The 21,699-nt window shown below is 41.8% G+C and overlaps 1 protein-coding gene across 5 annotated transcripts in view; it reads right to left on the bottom strand.

Annotated features, from left to right (window-relative positions):
- The window catches only part of NPRL3 (NPR3 like, GATOR1 complex subunit), a 1,033,612-nt gene that overhangs the window by 473,618 nt on the left and 538,295 nt on the right, over positions 1 to 21,699 (bottom strand). The window lies entirely within an intron of this gene.

The raw sequence follows: 21,699 nt of genomic DNA, 5'->3' as shown, positions 1-21,699 counted from the left end.
CTCCAATTCACACTTTTATTTCCAATATGCCATGGATTGCAATACTGCCCTCAGAATATTCAACAGGGGTCCTCTCAGTGAGTACTAACCTGCAGAAGGGTTGGTGGTGAAAGATGGCTAAAACCATACCTCTCAACCTTTTAGACCAAGAAATCTAGACAGTTGAGAGGTATGGCTAGGACAGAAAAAGGAATGGAGCTGGAGGAGGGAATGAGAAGCTGCTCTGGGGCTAGTTGCGAACCTCAAGTAGGCTCAGTGTACCATGGATCTTTTTCTACTGCATCTTTGCAAGATGCAATAAAAGCAGAACAGAAATTACCACATTATTTTTAGCAAGCTGGATATGTGGGAGGTGTCTAAAGAGCTGCATTTCCATACACCACAGTACCACTACGTCTTCACTGAATGTAAAGTACTATAATGCAGAAAAATGTCTCTATGGCCTTTCAGTCTGGTACCTTTTGTCAGTAAAAATGACTGAATTTCCACTTCAAACTAGCTTACAGATACAAGATCAGTAAGGTGGAATTTGTCCAGACAGCAGTCAATATAACTACCAAACTGCTGTCCTTGGTATTTATGCCACTAGAAAATTACATAAAAGAGTAATTGTTCATCACCACTACCAGCTGTGCATTTTGTGCTAGGCTTACATCATTGTTCAATAAAACAATTTCTTTTTTTTTTCAAAAACATTTTTATTAAATTTTGTTAATAAACATTTATTTTATTTTATTTTATTTTACATTTGTTGACCAGGGTAGTCCAGCTGGATATATGTCCATTTTCAGTGGAGGCCCGGGGAGAAAAGCTCCACAAATTACAACATAAAAGGTCAAGACAAAGACATTAACAGTATAATTTGGTACATAAGTTTTAACAATTATAGTACAAGCCTAAGATTATATATTTTATATTTCAGTAGGAAAAAGGAAAAAATTATCTAAGAATAGATGAATAAGACTAATACATTTGTATTAGAAATGGTGTAGTACAAATCTTTATAACATATTACAAAATTAGATACACCTAGTAATTTATGATAAGAGATACTAAGGTCTCACAAAAACCTAAGAAAGAAAAACACTAGAGATCAATAGATATAGAGTATAGAAGAACAGCAAACAAGGATGGATTTCTAGTGTTATTTAACACATATGTTGTGATACTATATGAAGGTGTTTGATCATTCCACAGTATATACTTATTTACATGAGAAAAAATCCTAAGGAAGGTTAAGCTCACTAAAAAATAGTGAGACAACACAAGATCATGATCATGATCATGGGAGGCTAGGAATTGTGTGAGTCTAGTTAATAGTTAGGTACTTAGTCTGGGTTAACACAGGGGCATAGCCAGTGTGATTTGAGGTAGGGTTTAAGCTTGCTTTTAAATAAGCTGACAGAGGATATTGAGGTTAGCTGGCTTGGGAGGATGTTCCAGGCTTTACCTACTGTATTGGAGAACAAGGTGTCACCAGCTAAGTTGTTGGATTTTGATATTTGTACAAGTAGGTTATTAGCTGAGCGTAAGGTCTTGAGGTTATTATAGGGGATAACTAGGGATGTAAGTATGGGTGTATTTTGAGGTAAATACAGGATCTTATGGGCTACTATTAATTGATTGAAAAGTATTAAATTTGGCAGCTCTAACCATCCTAACTGATTCAGATTGATACAGTGATGAGTTCTATAGGAGGACCCAGCTGCAAATCTGGCAATATTGTTGTAGGAGGATGTAAGTTTACTCATATTACTTCAACATATTTTGGTATAGATAGGGGAGGCATAGAGCAAGGTAGAGATGAGGTGGGTACGAGCAATAGTAACCCTGGCTGGAGGTGTAAGAAAGGGTTTTATTCTATAGAGGGAACCTAGATTTTTGTTTACTATTTTTATGGTGTTATTAATGTGAGGTTCAAAGGACAATTTGTTATCTATTAGTACCCAGAGTAGTTTGGTGGTTGGTTCAGGAGATATTATAGTTCTATCATTTGAAGTAATAGTAAAGTTAAGTGGGAAGGTTCTGCGGGTGGGGGTAAATAGTAACATTTTTGTTTTTTTGGGGTTAAGGATAAGACGTCTTTGTAGGAGCCAGTTTTCAACTGTACTAAAGGTCATTTGGGTTAGTGACTGAAGTTCTGATTGAGAAGCAGCAGCGCATACGAGTGTGGAGTCGTCAGTGTATTGGATACAGTCAGCATGAGGAATTACAGAATGAAGGTCATTTGTAAAGATGGAGAAGAGTAATGGGCCTAATATAGATCCTTGCGGAACCCCTAGAGTGACTGGGACGTGGGAAGATAAAGTATTTTCCCATAGTACAGCCTGTTGCCTGTTATGTAGGTATGATTGGAACCACTGTATAGTATGGTTGTCCAATGACAGGTTTTTGAGTGTGTCTATAAGGAGGTGGTGATTCACCATGTCAAATGCTTTGGACAGGTCAATAAAAACAGCTGAGGATAGAGTATCAATATTACGATTACTGTTAATATGGTTAGTGAAGGATAAGAGAGCAGAGGTGGTGCTATGAAATGGTCTAAAGCCATGTTGACAGGGTGCTAATAAATTGTGATCGAGTAGGTAGGTTAACAGTTGTATGTGTATACATTTCTCCAATATTTTTGCCAAAGGAGATAGAATAGCTATGGGCCTATAATTGGACAACTCTTTGGAGTTACCGCCCTTATGCAGGGGAATTATGTGAGAGACTTTCCAGATTAGGGGAATAGATCCTTCAGAAATAGTTCTGTTAATGACGATGGATATGGGGTAGGCTATGACTTTAGCAGCTTTTTGCAGGTCATAAAGTATTAAAAATAAACAATATAAAACATAACTATTTACACTATATACAAACATCCATGATAAACATTTGGTTTATCCAAGAAAGGTAATCGATATTTATCTAACAATCTCTCCAATTTTTGGCAAGCTAGTCTTTTGTGTGTTACATCTGATGATCTCCTATAAATAGTTTGCATTTCTTTTTTACATACAGAGTTTGCTATTGAAATAAACTCAGTAAACATAAGATCTTGCTTATTTTTCCAGTTCAATGTAATTATTTATTTTATTTATTTATGATTTATTTATTTTATATTTGTTGACCAGGCTAGTCTAGCTGGATACATATCCATTTTCAGCAGAGGCCCGGGGAGAAAAGCTCCATGCACAAATACATTAAGGCATTAAAAACTTAGAAAATAAATGACTAGCTTAAATTATACAGCATAACATGTAAAGAAAGTAAATTTTGTGAATACTGTACAGAGACATTACAGTAGATTTTGGAGATAAACGGGTCTTAATTCAATAGATGGGTTACAAATACAATCAGGCAACAGTTAAACATAGTAATTAAGCATCAACATTCATTTGAGAGAAAAAATAAAAACCACTAAGTAAGAGAAAGAAAAATAGAGACTATGATGGACAATAATGCAGGTAAGAAGGAGTTAGTAGTTGATAGTCAATGACTCTCAAGGTGGGGTATTTGTTATAAAGCATGAGAGGAGGGGAGGAGAAAAAGTGGAGTATTTTTCAATCAGGCTTTGAGCAGGGAGAAAGCCATTGTCTTTTTAGGTAATGTCTGAGGTGTTTCTTAAAGAGTTGTGTAGATGAGAGAGAAGTGAGTGTATTTGGAAGCTTATTCCAGATTCTACCAACAACATTGGAAAAGAGTGAATCTCCTGCTTTGTTATTAGATATATTGTTGGCAATGTGTAACTTATTAGCTGAGCGTACTGTTGTAAGATTTTTGTATGGGGAGATCAGATTAGAGAGGATAGGGGTGTTGGTGGGGTAGTGCAGAATTTTTTGTGCAATCAGCAGTTGATTGTATTGTAGTTGGTTTTGTAGTTCTAACCAACTGAGTTGTTGAAGGTTGAGACAGTGGTGGGTTCTATAAGGAGAGCCAGTGGCAAATCTAGTAATATTATTATAGCTAGTTTCCAGTTTGGAAAGATTAAGCTTAGACAGATTGGTATAAATGGCAGATGCATAGAACAGGGTAGAAGTAAGCTGAGTCTGGGAAATAGATTTCCTAGCTAGTGGGGTAAGGAAGGGTTTTATTCTATACAGGGAGCCTAGTTTTGTATTGATGTTTTTTATAGTATTGTTAACATGGACATCGAAGCTGAGGTTATGGTCAATAGTTATGCCGAGGAGACGAGCAGTAGAGTCAGGGGAAATACAAGTACCATTGTCAGAGGTAATGGTAAAGTGGATCTGTGGGGATTTTTGGGTGGGAGTAAAAAGTAAAAGTTTTGTTTTTTTGGGGTTAAGGAGGAGGCAGCGTTGGGTAAACCATTTTTCTACTTTGTTAAATACAGTTTGGGTAAGGGTCTGGAGGGAGGAGGAAGACTTGGCAGTACAGATAAGCGTAGAATCATCAGCATATTGTATACAGGAGGTTTGAGGAAAAGCAGTGTGGAGATCATTAATGAAAATGGAAAAAAGAAGAGGTCCTATTTCTTGAGCAATAGCTAGAATTAACCAAAGAACAGGCAACTGATGTCTAGGAATTACACTTGGGGTAGGGACACTGAATAATATCAAATAGCTAGTAATTTGACAGTTATCAGACCACAGGGCTTTTGTGAAATGTCTAAAATCACTCCAGTATTGTGTGAGAGTTCTACATTTAATGAACATATGAATCCAGTTGGCTTCAAGAATATCACCACACCTCCAGCATTTGCTTTCATTACTCTTGGTTATAAGGTCAATTCTGTGTGGAGTGTAAAAGCTTCTATGAATAAATCTCAAGGTATATAGCCTCCAATATAAAGATGATGAATCCTGCTTGTTTATGTACCACATTATGGTATTGTCTTGAAAACCCTCAGAAAAAAGTGCAGGGCCATCATTTCCTTTATACTGATGTATCACCTTACCACTGATGTGTTCCAGACACTTGTACGTTAAGGTTGTTGGTACTAGTCCCCCTCTATCATGCTATGAAGTGCTTGTGTTAGACAGCCGAGTACATTTTGGAATGAGAAAGGGCATCCCCCGGCTTCTTTTCAACTAGTGGTAACATTTACTGTTTTGTGCGGTTTGATGTTCACTTTGGCTGAGCTGCACAGCACACAGCAGCATGCTCCATACAGAGGATTACAACTGAGGATATTGAGCATAACCTGTTTATTGTGTTTGAGACATGGATGCCAAGTAATTCACATCGAGAGTGAAGCTCGATGTGCACGGAACTTCATCTGCTCCGTGTACTACTAGTTACAGAAAACAGAAAGGAAAAAAAACATCTACTGTTTTGACGGTTTTCAAAGCAGTAAAGCACTTACTGAGCACTGTTAGAAATACAGTACAATACAGTCCCTTAAGTTTACACTTACCTTGCCATGCGTGTCAAATGTTCAGAATTTTGACTCATATGTTTGGTCCGATTTTCAAAAAATCTTTGGTATTCACACACATTTTTTAAAGATTAAAGTCACTAAATAATGACATCCATTTGAGTTCCAGACTTTGAATTCTTCAGAAAATGCTGTGGAACACACATCCTGTTACTCTAGCTACTTTCTAATTCATAACATGAAGTCAGGGACATGCTATTGGTATGGATAGCAGGCAGAAACAAATCTGTGTTTTATTCTGCTGCTATCATTTGCTGGTAAGCAGTCGCAGATTTGGCTGTCTAGCGTGAGACCCGACCTTAACAAGTTAAGCATGGGGTGCCTATTATTTATTTAGATTAGGTCTTGGCTACAGTAGCACTTTACTGATTTGTCTTTTTCCAGATATTGGAGTGTAATCACCACGCTCCATGAAGTAAATATGCATTATTGCTTTCCAGCATAATCTGTCTGTCCTATCTTTACTGATATCCAAAGTTAAGGTTGCACTATTCCTACTACCATTACATAAGGTAGACTGTGCACTATACTCCAAGCTGCATAACGCAAGACTATGGTCCATCAAAGATTATTCACTACCTGTTCATTGAATGATGGATCATTATGAATGACTCTCACTGCTTTTCACTGTAATTCATCTTTCAGTCACTTGTATCAGTATGTTCCATATACTCTTGGTTATTGCTGTTACAAAACTCAGTGGCATCTCCAGGCCATCCTTGAAAGGAATGTTGTGTTTTATACATGTCTGATCACTACTGCTTAATTTGGTATACACTACACTACACTTGTGATTACTGCTGCTAAATTTGGTATACACTACACTTGTGATTACTGCTGCTAAATATGGTAAGCACTACACGTGATTACTGCTGATAAATTTGGTATACACTACACTTGATTACTACTGTTAAATTTGGTACATACTACACTTGTGATTACTGCTGCTAAATTTAGTTTACAATTGTAGTCAGCTCAGCAGCAATGAGGTATGCTGCACTTCTGAATATTGCTGTTATTTTTCATGTCATAGCACACTCAGTTGCATCTAGGCCATCCCTAAATGACCATAACTACTGCACTTCTGATACCTGCTGCTGCTGGTTAAACTTCTGATACCTGTGTTAAACTTGGGTTAAGGCTGGTCATACTCGTGTTGCTTCACATTCATCACACTGCAAACTCAGTGGCAGCTGGACTATCCTTAAATTCGACATAACTGTGCTTTGCTTGTATTCCTGATTATTGCTGTTCTCTCACACTCTATTATTATTATACTTGTTTTACAGTCTTCATTCACAATACTCCTGGATCTACTAAGAGCAGCTACTATCCCAGTAATCTAAACTCAAGCTATCTTTCATTGTTCCATTATACCCTTGTTACCACTGGTGGTGTTACCAACCTACTACACTTGTTACCATTAGTGTCATTACCAACCTACTACACTTGTTACCATTAGTGTCATTACCTATCTATTACACTTGTTACCATTAGTGTCATTTCCTATTACACTTGTTAGTGTTAGAACTGTAACCCATTTAGTGCACTTGTTACTATTAGTGTCATTACCCATCAGTTACACTTATCATTAGTGTTGTTACCCATCTATTACACTTGTTATCATCAGTGTCACAACCCTTCTATTATACATGTTACCTTACTATTGTTACCCATCTACTACACTTGTTACCATTAGTATCATTAGCCATCTTTTACCCTTGCTATCATTAGTATTCATACCCATCTATTACATTTATTACCATTAGTGCCATTAACCATTTATTACCCTTGTTCCCATTAGTGTTGTTACCAATCTATTACACTTGGTACCAATAGTGTCATTCTTCTTCTTCCACTACTATCACTAGTGTTGTTACTCATCTATTATCACTGTTACCATCAGTGCCATCACCCATCGACTACATTTATTACTAGCGTTATTCCTATCCTTCAGTGTACTACCACTGATAGGGCTGACACTGCTATACCCATATTCTTACATTTACATTACTTTCATCTATAACACCTTTCTGAATCTAAACTAATTATGAAGGATAGTACTATAGGACAATACAAGAGAAGTCAATCTAGCCTGATTCTTTACACCAGTTAGACAATATTCTTCAATATGGAATTTTGGTCAGCCTATTAGTAAAGTTATGTAAAATCTTACCATAACAGCAGATGTCCTTCTCTTTACTGCTGCAGTATTCCTTACATAACAGATCTTCTGCCAAGGAAAAGATAGGGCATCCACATTCCAAGCCAAAGGACTTGTGACTCTTCAGAGGGGAGGCAAAAAGCTCTACCTGAGGAATACCCTACCACTGGACAATGTCCAGAAACACATCACTGTGAAGCATCTATTCATAAGCCTGTGAGCTGGACCTGCTCAAAGAGTCTACCACTATATTTTGTTCTTAAGGAATGTAGACAGCCTAAAGAGTCACTTGATACTGGACAGTTGGATCCCAGACCTGAACAGTAAGCCTGCAAAGAAGGTAGGACAGAGTCCTCCCTTGCTTATTGATATACCACATCACTGTGGTACTGTGAAAACTTAGAGAGGCCCAAGAAGAAATAGGGTATGAAATGACTTAACAGCTAGGAGGAGAGCTCTCATCTCCTTGACATTGATGTGGTCTGACCTCTGTTGATGAAGCCACAGACCCTGGACTTTAACAGAACAGAAGGCAGCACCCCACTTCCTGTTTGAGGCATTTGAAAAGAGCTCAAGTCAGGACTGGAGGTTGGAAAGGAAGCCCTGGGTTAAGAAAAGGCTAAAGAATCCACCAGTCAAGTTTGACACTTGAGATAGGGAAGGAAGAGATATAGGAAATCCAGGGAAAGGCAGTGGTGAAGCCACACTGATTTCATGTACTGCTGGTGTTTCCAGATAGAGACAAAGAAAACTTCAGTGTAAGACAGAAATGTGATATAAAAGAACCTGAGCAAGAGGGGAGTGTCTAAATATTTGGGAATTGACAAAGGATCAATAATAAAACATGAACAAATCCAAACAAAACTTGGGAATATTTTAGAGACTAAAATTAATACTGAAAAGAGTGTTGATATCTAGGAGCAAAGTCCAAGGTATGAATCAATTTGCTCTTCCTGTCCTAACTTACAGTTTCTGAGTGACTGATTGGCCCCAAAAGGTGTTGGACAGGAAAATAAGTAGGAAGTTTAATGCTCATTAAATGATTTATAAAAATCAGTGCATAGCAAGACTATATATGCACCATTCTGAAGGGGGTATGGGCCTCTTCAAAACTAACTGCACGTACAGATCTGCAATTGCGGACTGCATGCATATCTGCTGACCTAACAAAACAAAAACATAGTGAAAGTTCTGAACATGAGGAGAGTAAGTCTAAGATGTTTTCTCTGCTTAGTTTAGCAAAAGCATATGCAAGTGCCAAGCGGGAATGGAAATCAAACCAGAAGGATATAAAAATCAGGCAGCAATTGAATGTGCCAAAAAACAAAAGAAAGAACATAAGGTGAAGGATCAGATGAGAAGGCAAGAAATGTGGAAAATGCAGAAATATAGTTGCAAGTATAGAAGACTGTTGTAACAACCTCATGTTGATCAGGAGAGAATGCAGGAATGGTTAAGGAGAGGTGAATTTAAACCAAAAGACTAAAGGTTAATAGGTTCATAGGTTGGTACTAGGCTATTGGCCCTAAGGCCTATACAAGCCTAGCCATAACAATTCCCTGGCCGTTTCTTCCCACAATATTTACTTCCCTGCCTACCTTCCCATTTCCACAGAAGTCCCACAATGATCCATCCTTGGCCCTCTACTGTTAAATATTTTACCAATAACCTACATTTATCTTCTTGTGACGGCATCTTGATTCAATATGCAGATGACTCTACCATCATCTGCTCTTCAAACACCTTAACTCTCCTCCAAGAAATCACTCAACAAGCTGTCTGCATTGACACCTGGTTTAGAAGAGCACAACTCCTACTCAACCCCCCAAAAAACAAAGTCCTCTTTACCCCCAAAACTCACACGCTAACAAAGCATCTTTCAAAATCTTTTCATCAAATGGCACTGAAATTGAGTTAGTCCACCATACCAAACTATTGAGTCATAATAGATGATCTTAAATTTGACCACCACATCCAAAGCAATATCAGGAAAACCCATCAAAAACTAGGCATGCTATACAGAAACAAACATTACTCTAAGCCAAAACCTACCTTATGCCCTCCCCCTTGTCAATTGAGCACTAATTCTAATCAATTTACAATTATCCATAAAAACAAACTTGAAGGCCCAAGATAGTGGACTATGTACACGTTGGTTTACAATGTCCATTGAACATGTGGGAGAAACAGATAAATGTAGGTTTTGTAAAGCAGAACTGGAAATGGTCGCATATCTTCTTGCTAGTTGCAATATACTAACGGCAGAAGGACTGTATACTGAAAGGCATAATACTGTGGCAAGACTGTTGCACTGGGGATTGTGCAAACATTACAATATCAAAGTAGCTGAAAAAACTGGAAACATGAACCATAAAGCATCATAGAAAATGATGAAATTTACTTCACACGGGATCATACATTAACAGCAGTTCAAAAAATAGATGCGAGAAAACCAGACATAGTTGTCCATGAAAAGAAGACAAAACTAGCATTGATCATTGAAACTGCTACACCCAGTGACACAGTTTCTTACATAGAGAGAGAGACAAAGTCATAAAATACCAGGATTTGAAGGCAGAAGTGAGAGTAATGTGGAAGAAAGATACCCAGACAGTTCCAGTAGTAGCAACAGCAACAGGGTCTTATAAAAAAGAATTTACAATCATACTTAGATATGTTACCAATACATTGTAACTCCATATGAATAGCAGGATGAGTCATTACTGGGTACTTTGCGGGTGCTGTGAAGAGTACTTCTGTCTAACATCAAAGACTGAAACAATACAACAGTTGTTGTGATCTCTGTCTGTATATTTTGATGACTAACAATGTTCACTTGTATATATTGCCATGGTCTTACTTTGCGTACTGTTCTATTATGCACAAAATATTGCTCAATAACAAAGTCTTTACTTTACATTATGTATTATTATCATTGCCTGTTGTATTAATTAAGTTTTCTCCCTGGGCCTCCGCTGTAGATGGACCTCGTCCAGTCAGGCCATCCCGGTTAACAAATGTAAAATAAAAATAAAAAAATACTAATTTCACTAACTTTAATCATACTTTGACTTAGGAATGGGGTCCATTCCCATCATGGTATTAGAAACTTATAAGACTGGAGAGATATTTAAAAAAAACAAAAAACAAAAAAAAACAGGGAGACTGGCCAAGTGCAGCATAGGAATGGTGGAAGCCATAAATCTTAGGACCCTGAGAAAATCTCTGGCTGTGACTGAAGGCAGAGGAAGAAGAAACTGGAAAAAAAAAGCGATCAGAGAGAGAGCCTTGGGGGAAGGCACGGACTCCAGCACAGGATTGTTCTGGATCCTGCAGCTGAAAAAAACATTATCCTGAGAACAAACCAGGACTGATTTTTGAATGTTTATGGTGAACCCCGGGCTTTGCAGCAGGGAAACAGCAAACTGGAGGTCCTGAAGCAGAACCTCGGGGGATGAAGCCTGAATGAGCAGCTCATCCAATTAAGGAAAGATCTGAACTCCTCTCAACCTGCAAAAGGCAATGACAGGAGTGAGGCATTTGGTGAATACTCTTGGGGCAGTAAAAAGGCCAAAGTTCAAAGCAGAGAATTGAAAATGTAAGGAAGAAACAGAAATGCAAACATTTTCTGAAAAGGGGATGGATAAGGATATGAAGGTAGGCATCCTTGAGATCCAGAGACACCAGAAATACCTGGGGAAGAGTAAGAGAGAGCAAAGACTGAAGGGACAACATCTAAAAAGAGGGGACCTTTAGAAAGGTATTGAGTTGAGAAAGATCCAGAATTGGTCTCCATGTTCCCAAACCAGAAACATTCTGGAATAAAAACCCTTCCCTTCCTGGGCAGGAGGCACAACTTGAATGATACGCTGGGCCAAAAGAGCATGAAGCACCTCTGGAAAGAAAGGAATCTGTTCCTGAAGAGGTTGAGGGAATGCTCAGAAAGGGAGGAAGAGACTTCCACACTATGAAATACCCCTGGCGGATGATGTACAAAACCCAGGAGTCTAGTATGATCCTTAACCAATTTAGAAGGGACATGGAAAGACAAAGGGAGAAGGCAACCTGTTGAAGTTACAGTGACATAGCCACTGTGGTCAGAAAGTCCTTCTATGTGGCACATCTCATTACCAAGGGTTTTGCATCCAGGAAGAAAGAGGTCAACACATCTCTCTCCTCTTCCCTCATTAGACCAATCATAGAGTATAATGCCCATTTTGGCATGTAATTCACTAGACACCTGCAACAGCTATTGAGGCCAGAAAAATATGTCATGAAGAGGATCCTAGGCCTTAAACATGTCCTACATGGACAGATTAAAAAAACTCCAGCTATTCTCTCTCTCATATCGTCTGCTAAGAGCCAATCTCTGCTTGACTTAAAAAGCCATGTCTGACCCAGCTCTGTTAGAAATGCTACATCTAAGGAAATCCCAATCCCTCGCACCACACGCTCCAGAGACCTCAACCTCATTACCACAATCAACAGAACATGCTGGAGGGACAGGTTCATAACCCAGAGACTGCCCATGCTCTGGAATAGACTTCCCATACAAGTCAAGCAGAGCACATCACTAGCCCTCCAAGAGAAATCTTGATGAGTGGATGGGAAACAGAAAGTTCACCTCGGGGATCACTCCAGTGGCTCTACTTGATAGAGCCACTAGGAATTAATGACAACCGGCACAATGCCAGGGCATTTCTATTAACTAGGCTTGTAAAGACCCCAGGGCCATTAGCCTAGTACACACCTATGAAGGAAAAAGGGAACTGAAGTGTCAGATGGAAAGTACAGTTTTGTACCTACCATAAATGTAGATGTTCGAGTGCTAATACAGCTGCAGTCATAACAGATGGGTTTTCCTGCCGTCAGGCGGGTCCTTGGTTGGCCGAATTCCAAAGTCTAGGTCCGACGTTGCTTCTTCCCTGACGTCAGTGCGACAGGGGTATAAAGGAACCAGCCGACGCCATTTTCTTCAGTTTTTCTTGCCCCAGATGTCAGGTTCCCCCAGAAGGAAGGCAATAATAATCAATTTGTGTGATAATGCTGTGCTATATAATCAAAATACAATAGTTGCACGCAAATATATCATAAATGAAAACCCCGATCAGGTTGTATGAGGATGCGTTAGCCTATAGGCCTGTCCCAAGAGGGGAAGGAGGGTGGGAAACCTGGACTGCAGCTGTATTAGCACTCGAACATCTACATTTATGGTAGCTACAAAACTGTACTATGTTCATCGTGCATACAGCTGCAGTCATAACAGATGGGTAGAATCCCAAAGCTAAGAAAGGGGTGGTAGGCACTAGTTGGAACTAGGAGGAGCCAAAATGCCCTGCAAGACTGCAGTGGCAAAGCCTGCTCTAGATTTGGAGTATAATGGTAGGTTGTAGTGCTTGGAAAAGGTATGCACAGAACTCCAAGTGGCTGCTTCCAAAATATCCTTGGTAGGAACTCCTCTGAGGAAGGCTGCAGAGGTGGCTGTGGCCCTGGTGGAATGAGTTCTAATGCCTGTAGGAACAATTTTGCCATGAAAGGAATAGCAAAAGCGTATGCAGTGGGCTATCCATTTTGAGATTGTCTGTTTGGAAATTGGCTTCCCTTGAGCTCCTACCGCATAGGCCACAAAGAGCTGTTCTGATTTTCTGAAAGGCTTTGTTCTGTCTAAATAATAACACAGCTGTCTGTGGATGTCCAAGGAATGTAGTAATCTCTCCCCTTTGTTTTGAGGATTAGGATAAAAAGTAGGTAAATGTATGGCCTGATTTAAAGCTACCCTGGATACCACTTTAGGCATAAAGGACGGGTTGGTTCGTAAGGAAACTCTGTCCTGATGGAAGATGATAAAAGGCTGGACAGCCATGAGAGCCTGTAGTTCTGAAACTCTACGAGCTGAGGTGATAGCCAGAAGGAAAGCTGTTTTCCAGGACAAATATTGCAAATCTGATGAGGCAGCTGGCTCAAAGGGAGGCAAGGTCAATTTTTCCAGAATTAAATTAAGATCCCAAGCAGGTATTGGTTGTTTCCTTGGAGGCCTTAAATTCTTAGCCCCTCCGAGGAACTGTCTTAAGACTGGGTGAGAGAATAAAGGTGGATCAGTGTTGTATTTTGCAGAAATGGCTGAGGCATGTATTTTGATGGAGGAGAAAGAAAGTCCACTGCTTAGCAGTTCAGCCAAATATTGTAGTATTTGAGGTAAATTCAATTTTCCAGGATCCTGGCCCTTTTTCTCATTCCAGACACAAAAACGTTTCCATTTTGCGGAGTAAGCTTTTTTAGTTGATGGCCTTCTGGCCTCCAAAATGACATCCTGCACCTCCTTGGAGAGTAGGGCCTTTTGAGATGCTAAGGAATCTTCCATGCGGCTAGATTGAGTGGTTTAGCTGGCTGTGAAGAGTTTTGAAGCTGTGCTGAGTCAGAAGAAGAGGCATTAGAGGCAGGGTCCATGGTGGGGAATGCGTCAGGCTCCTCAGGAGTGGGTACCAGTGTTGTCTTGGCCAGTCCGAAGCAATGAGAATCATCTTTGGTCTGTCTGCTTTGGTCTTTAATAGAACTTTGGGCAGCAGAGGAAGAGGAGGGAAGGCATAAACTGTCATTGATGTCCAACTGAAAGAAAGAGCGTCCACTCTCCAGGCCTTTGGATGGAAGATCCTTGAGCAGAATTTTGTCAATTGATGATTCTTGTGGGAGGCAAAGAGATCTATGTCTGGCCTTCCCCATTCTTGGATTATTTCTGTGAAAACTTTTGGATGCAATTTCCATTCGTGTGGATCTGTCATATTCCTGCTTAGGTTGTCTGCCAGCGTGTTTTCCTTGCCTGGCAAGTACTGTGCTTGTAGTTCCATTTGTAAGTCCATGGCCATGCTCCAAAGTGACATGGCCAGCCTGCATAGGGGGTATGAATGTGTTCCTCCCTGTTTGTTTATGTACCACATAACTGTGGTGTTGTCCATTCTTATCAATAATTGACCTGGTTGTAAAAGGTCCTTGAAAGCTATAATAGCATTTATTACTGCTAGCATTTCTTTTTGATTGATGTGAAGGTGCTTTTCTTTTTGGGACCATTTGCCCTGAATGCACCGGTCTGTCATGTGCGCCCCCCAGGCGTAGTCTGAGGCGTCTGTTGTGATGACTTGGATTTGCTTGAGGCTTGCTGAATGGAAGACCTGTGTTTGTTTGACATGCTTGAGCCCACCACAGAAATTCCTTTTGCAGACATGGAATTAGTGGTATTACTGTTTCCAAACTGTGGCTGTGTTGAGACCATATGTTTTTCAGGTACCATTGTAGTTTCCTCATATGCAGCTTTGCTCATGGGATTAGTAAGATGCAAGATGCCATGAATCCCAGAGCTTGCAGGATTTTCCTTGCAGTCAGCCTGGTGCAATTTGCTAGCGTTCTTAAGTATTGTATTAGCTGCCCCTGCTTCTCTGGTGTGAGGCAGGCCATCTGGGTGTTTGTGTCCAAATTGGCACCCAGGAAAATTATCTTCCGAGAGGGTATTAGCCTTGATTTCTTTTTGTTGACTGTGTATCCCAGAGATTTCAATAGCATTATTACATAAGACAGATGTTTCAGAAGAATGTGCTTGCTGTCCACTTGGATCAGGCAGTCGTCCAAATAGGGGTATATTTGTATCCCTTGAAGTCTGCCGTAGGCAATTACTGATGCCAGGCATTTCGTGAATACTCTGGGCGCAGTAGATAAGCCAAAGGGCAATGCAGACAATTGATAATGGGTTGAACCTGCAAGAAATCTGAGGTACCTTCTGCAATTTTGTCTGATTGGGACATGCAGGTATGCCTCCTTGAGGTCCAATGTTACCAGCCAAGACTCCTTGCCCAGCATGAGAAGAAGTTGCTGTAGAGTGAGCATCTTGAATTTTGGTACGAGTAGAAATGTATTTAGGATGGATGGATCCAAAATAGGTCTCCAATCTTTTCCCTTCCTTGGCACCAGAAATAGCCTGGAATAAAAACCTTGACCTTGTTTGTGCGTAGGTACCTCTTGAATAGCTTTCATGTTTATGAGATCTGTAATTTGCTTCTGTGCCTCTGCCCTTTGATTGTGTGACAGGTTTGGCATGCCTCTCATTTTTGGAAGGGTGTGAAAATGGAATTTGTAGCCTCTGTTTATAATGTCCAGGATTCATTTGTCCTTTGTGACAACATGCCAATTTTTTGAAAACAATGCCAGCTTTCCTCCTAAGGGGGCTGCCATTTGAAACCTGGTTGGCATGCAAAGGGAAAGTCATTGGGTTTGCTTTCTGAAAGATTGCGAGTTGTCCTCACCACCTCTTGGTGTAGGAGCTTGCCATTGTCTGCCTCTATACGATCCTTGGGATTGTCCTCTGCCCCTCGGGCGCCTGTATCTGCCTCTTTGGGGTCTGTCTGTGGCAGGAAAGGACCAGTTTTTGGAAGGCCAATTTCTACTAAAACGTGGGGGTTGAACCTGTAGAAATTCTTTCACAGTTTGCATTGATTTAGCCTTTTCCTCCATTTTCCTTAATACCTCCTCAGCATTCGCACCAAATAGTACATCCTTTTGAAGAGGGGCGTCTAGTAATTTAGCTTTGACATGATCAGGCAAGGCTTGTTCCTTGAGCCAGGCATGCCTACGTATGACTGATCCTGTAACAGCAGCTCTACATGAGGCCTCTAAAGCATCAAAACCACATTGTAAGGTATGCTTACCCACTTGTTCTGCACTATGCATCAAATCCTGCAACTCCTTCAAGTCTGGTTGTTCAGGTTGTGACATTTTACTCTTCAATTGTGATAACAAAAACTGTTGGTATTTTAGCATATGAAACTGACAGTTTAAGGCCCTCATGGATAAGGTAGCCGAGGTATATACCTTTTTTCCCCACCTTTCTAAGGATCTGGAATCTCTCTCGGAAGGCAATGGATTTTTGGCAATGGAGGCCTTAACTCCCTTGGGGCCCTGTGAAATGGTTTCTGGATCAGCAGCATGGCTTTTGTAAAGAAATTGGTGTGAGTCAGGAACCCTGTAGTACCTGTCAGGCTTAACTGGAGCTGGAGGTAGAGAGTCTGGGTTAAGGCAGGCCTCCAAGTAAACATCATCTAGGATATCCAAGACAGGAGGTATAGCCAGAGGCCTATGCTGAGGTAACAAAAGAAATTCCCTGAGCCTTTTCTTGGAATCTGAATAATCCTGGCCTTCCCAGTGGAAGTGTTCCCTTAAGGTATGCAAAGTTTCCCCAAATGAGTAATCCTCAGGGGGGGGGGATACAGAAGGGATGGACTCCTCCACATCAGAGTCTTCAAAAGGGGAGTAAGAATGTTCCTCATCCTCAGAGTGCTCTGAAATAATGGAGCCCTGATCAGAGGAGGGGGAATCTTCCTCCACTCTGGGCCTTTTGTCCGGTGGGGGCTGAGAACCTCTGATTAGAGTAATTAAATCCTCAGCCATTTTAAGCATCTGTTTCTTAGGCATGGGGCCTGCAGATGGGCCCTGTGTAGCTGGTCTCTTAGGGTGCATGGTTGCTTTAGACTTTGTGAAAGCTTTGATGGAGAAAGAAGAGGAAGGTCTGAAGACACCTTGAGTGGAGGTGGACCTGTCCACATTCTGAGTTTCAACGCCAAGGGTGGCTTCGGTATCTGAAGTCGGGGTGTGGGCCGAGGAGCCTGAGACCTCGGGCACAGGAGACACCGTCAAAGAAGTGTCGTCAGTAATCAGGGGCTGCGTAGGTGCCTCACTGAGAACCGGACCCCATGTAGTTGGCTTTGGCGTGGTGTCGTTAGAGGCCGCGGACTTCGTGTGTCGGTCCTTGTCTTTGCGTTTTTTAGACAAAACCGGAGTCGGAGTATCCGACGACATGGTATAGTTAAATGCTTTCCCAAAATAATGTTGGGCGAACTCCGCCCGACGCTTAATAGTGCGTTTGTTAAATGTAGCACAAAAGCGACAGACCGAGACGTCGTGGTCTGGGCCTAAACAAGGTATACAGAGGGAATGGAAATCCTTATGCGGTATTTGCTTCCCACAAGAAATACAATTATTAACTTTGTCTGACATTGGTCTGAGGCAAGAAAAGTTTCCCCAATGGGGTACTTAGCTTTTAAGAAGACTTCAGTTTCCAAATTTCGTAATTTCAGGAGCTGGCCGACCGGCACTTGCGAACTGCTTCTGCTTCGGGCACCGCGCGGCAAAAAAGACTGAAGAAAATGGCGTTGGCTGGTTCCTTTATATCCCTGTCGCACTGACATCAGGGAAGAAGCGACGACAACTGACGCCGGACCTAGACTTTGGAATTCGGCCGACCGAGGACCCGCCTGACGGCAGGAGAACCCATCTGTTATGACTGCAGCTGTATGCACGATGAACATCCTGCTTTGTCCTGAAAAGGAAGTTTCTTTGAAACAGGGGTCTGAGTACACTTAGCTGGAGGTACACACCTAGAACCTCTTCTGCCTTTGAGTGGAGGGTGAGACTGTCTGTGAAACAAAGCAGATTTGGAAAGATAACTCTTCTAAAACTTAGGGATAGGAGAAACGAAAATTAGAAGTTATGTACCTACTACCATAACGTTCCATGTTAGTTGTCTTCTTCTCACCTTCTTTCTTGCTGGATGGGTTCGGAGCCGATCCTCGGCTCCGACTCGGCCACTCTAAAAGCTCGAGAGCTAGTTCCACCGGCTCCAGACTCCCCTATATCCCACAATGCTAGGCGGTAACTCCTCAGATCTCATTTGAAAGCTAAGGCCAGCAATAAAATTCCATAAGGAACCAAGAAAGAAACTCTTCTAGGTCTGTCCTGGCTAGGGGGAAGGAGGGTGGGATGCAAGAAAGAAGGCGAGAAGAAGACAACTAACATGGAACGTTATGGTAGGTACATAACTTCTAAATGTTAAGTTGTCAATCTCGCCTTCATTCTTGCTGGATGGGACCGCGTCCCTAGCACATTGTCCCGGGTGGCCTATCGGAACAGACTCTTGAGTACAGTGGAACCAAAGTTGGCTCGGTCTCTGGAGGCCAAGTCCAACTTATAATGAGAAATGAAGGTATGGGGAGAAGCCCAAGTAGCTGCAGAACAAATTGAATCAATAGGCTGCCTATCTTGGAAAGCTACAGAAGTGGCTAAAGCTCTGGTTGAATGAGCCCTGGGTTTGGATGGCAACCGTTGATGTCTTATCTCATACACTAGGGTAATCAATGAAGTAAGCCATCTAGAGAGAGAGACTTTAGAAACTGGAAGGCCCATTCTACCTTCTGCATAAGAAACAAACAGTTGGTCAGACTTCCTGAATTGTTTGGTCCTGTCTAAATAGTACCTAAGTTGGCGATGAATTTCTAAACAGTGTAACTTTTGTTCTGACCTATTAGAGTAATTTGGGAAGAAAACAGGAAGCTCAATGGTTTGTTTCAAATTTGCCAATGAAGCTACATTGGACAAAAAGAATGGGTTAGTACACAAGGACACCCTGTCTTTATGAAATACTAGATAAGGGGGTCGACTACACAGAGCATGAAGTTCAGAGACTCTTCTAGCTGAGGTGATAACTACTAAAAAGAGTGTCTTCCATGAAAGTAATTTTATAGAACATGAAGCCGCAGGTTCAAAAGGGGGAAGAATTAAGGATGCCAGAACCAAATTGAGATCCCATTGAGGAGGAGGATCTCTGATGGGTGGTTTGAGTAGAAAGACACCTTTTAAAAAGGCCTTGCAGAGTTTGTGAGACATAATAGAGGACTCAGACTCCAACATGAAAGTTCGAAATTGCAGCCAATTGAACTCTAATGGTAGATGGGGATGAACCTGCATGGAAAAGTTCGGCTAGAAAGTCTAGAATTGTTTGAATAGAAGCAGTGAAAGGATCTATATTCTTTGACTGCGCCCAAAAGGAAAAATGTTTCCACTTGCTATGATAAATCTTCCGAGTGGAAGATTTATGAGAGGCAATTAAGATATCTCTAACTAAGTGAGATATCAAAGGAAGCCTGGCTAAGGTCGGAATTGGAGGAACCAAGCTGTGAGGTTCAGAGAGGGAAGGGAGTGGTGCAACTGACCCAACTGATGGGTCAAGAGGTCTGGGACTGGGTCCAGATGCCAAGGTTGTTCCAACAGATAACGGTGAAGAAATGGGAACCAAACCTGTCGAGGCCAGTAAGGAGCAATGAGGATCATGGAAGCTTTCTGAGTGATGGCTTTCTGAATTAATTGAGATATCAGTGGGAAGGGAGGAAAGGCATAAAGAAGTCCCTGGGGCCAAACGTGTACTAAAGCGTCTCTGCTGGGGTGGCCTGGTTGGGGAAAGAGGGTGAAAAAATCGTCGCACTTGCTGTTTTGGGGAGTAGCGAAAAGGTCGCAGCAAGGCCTGCCCCACTTTCGAAAAACTTTCTCCAACACTGAATTGTTCAGAGACCACTCGTGAGGCATGAGAATAGCTCTGCTCAATTTGTCTGCAATCACATTGGACTTCCCGGGGATGTGCGTTGCTAACAGAAATCGCTGAAAAGAAATCGCCCATTGCCACAGTCTGAGTGCCTTTCGACATAGGGGGTAAGATCTCGTTCCGCCTTGTTTGTTGATGTACCACACTACAGACATGTTGTCTGTTTGGATTGCTATAGTTCCCTTGGGAAGAGAGTCTTGTAGGGCTTGCAACGCTAGAAGCACTGCTCTCATCTCTAGGACGTTTATGTGCAAGTGGCACTCGAACGGTTGCCACATGCCCTGGACTGTCCTGCCCTGGAAATGCCCCCCCCACCCGATCAGGGAGGTGTCCGTTGTCACTGTAGCAACCGGAGGGGGAGGGACGAAAGGTCTCCCTAGGAGGAGCTGAGGAGATGTGATCCACCAAGAGAGATGATTCTTGCATGATTGAGTTATCCGAATAGGATGGGACATTGGGAGGCTTTGGTAAGACCATTGTGTGAAGAGCATCCATTGTAAAATCCTCATATGGAAGCGTGCTAATGGTAGAAGAGGGATGGCCGCCGCCATAATCCCCAAGACTTTTAGGATCCGTCTGGCTTTGACCTTGTTGGTCTGCAAGATAAGAAAGACCTGTTTGTGTATGTCTGCTATTCTCTGCTCTGTGAGTCTGGCTGACATTTTGACTGTGTCTAGATTTGCGCCTATGAAAGTAATAACACGACAAGGCGACAAGACAGACTTTTCGTAGTTTACTGAAATGCCTAGCGCCTGACATGTTCGAAAGGTGTAGTCTCTGGCGAGGAGTAGAAGATGCTTGGTGGGGGCTGTAAGGAACCAGTCGTCTAAATAAGGAAACACCTGGAATCCTTGTCGTCTCAGATGAGAGGCTACCACTGCCATGCATTTGGTAAACACTCGGGGGGCTGTAGTGAGACCAAAGGGCAGGGCTCTGAATTGAAAATGACTGGTTCCCAGCCTGAAGCGGAGAAACCTCCTGGAGCGTCGATTTATCTTGATGTGATAATACGCATCCTGGAGATCTATAGAGCACATCCAGCTGTCCCGCCCCAAAAGGGGAAGAATGGACTGCAGCGTGACCATCCGGAACTTTGTTTTCTTGACAAACTTGTTCAAGTTGCTGAGATCCAAAATGGGTCTCCAGTCCCCTGTTTTCTTTGGAACCAAAAAGAATTTGGAGTAGGTTCCGGATCCTACTTGGTCTGCTGGCACTGGTTGAATGGCTCTTTTTGCGAGCAGCTTTGAAATTTCTGATGTTGCTTGCTCCCTTTGACTGGGTGGAACATCTGGAAGGGATTTTTTGGACAGCTTCGGAATGAAAAGGAAAGGGATTCTGTAGCCTTCGGAAATGATAGACTGTACCCACTTGTCTTGAGTTAGGAATAGCCAGGCTTTTGGGTACAGAGACAACCTTCCCCCGACTGCCTCCGAAGGTGGACAGTCGGGCAACACCTCAGGGATGCTGAAAGGGCTTGTCAGAAAAAGATTCTCGACTGCCCTGATTCTGTGGGCACCCTCTGTCTCTACGGCGGCGTCTACCATTGTTGTTCCCCCCTCTGCCTCTAGAGGGGAATCGACCCCTTCTGACCTTTGGGGTAAGGTCTAGAAGGAGTAGAAAAACGGACTCCGACGGCAGAAAGAGTTTTGCCATCAGTCTCGCACCTAGTCAGGGTTTCCTTCACTTGAGGACCAAAGAGGGATGATCCATCAAAGGGGGAATTAGTGAAGGATGCCTTAA

The sequence above is a fragment of the Protopterus annectens genome, chromosome 12.part0, assembly GCF_019279795.1.
Source record: "Protopterus annectens isolate FY-2018-M chromosome 12.part0, PAN1.0, whole genome shotgun sequence".
In the NCBI taxonomy this organism is placed as follows: domain Eukaryota; kingdom Metazoa; phylum Chordata; order Ceratodontiformes; family Protopteridae; genus Protopterus; species Protopterus annectens.
Note: the sequence above shows the minus strand (reverse complement) of the source record. Positions and strands in the feature narration are given on the sequence as shown.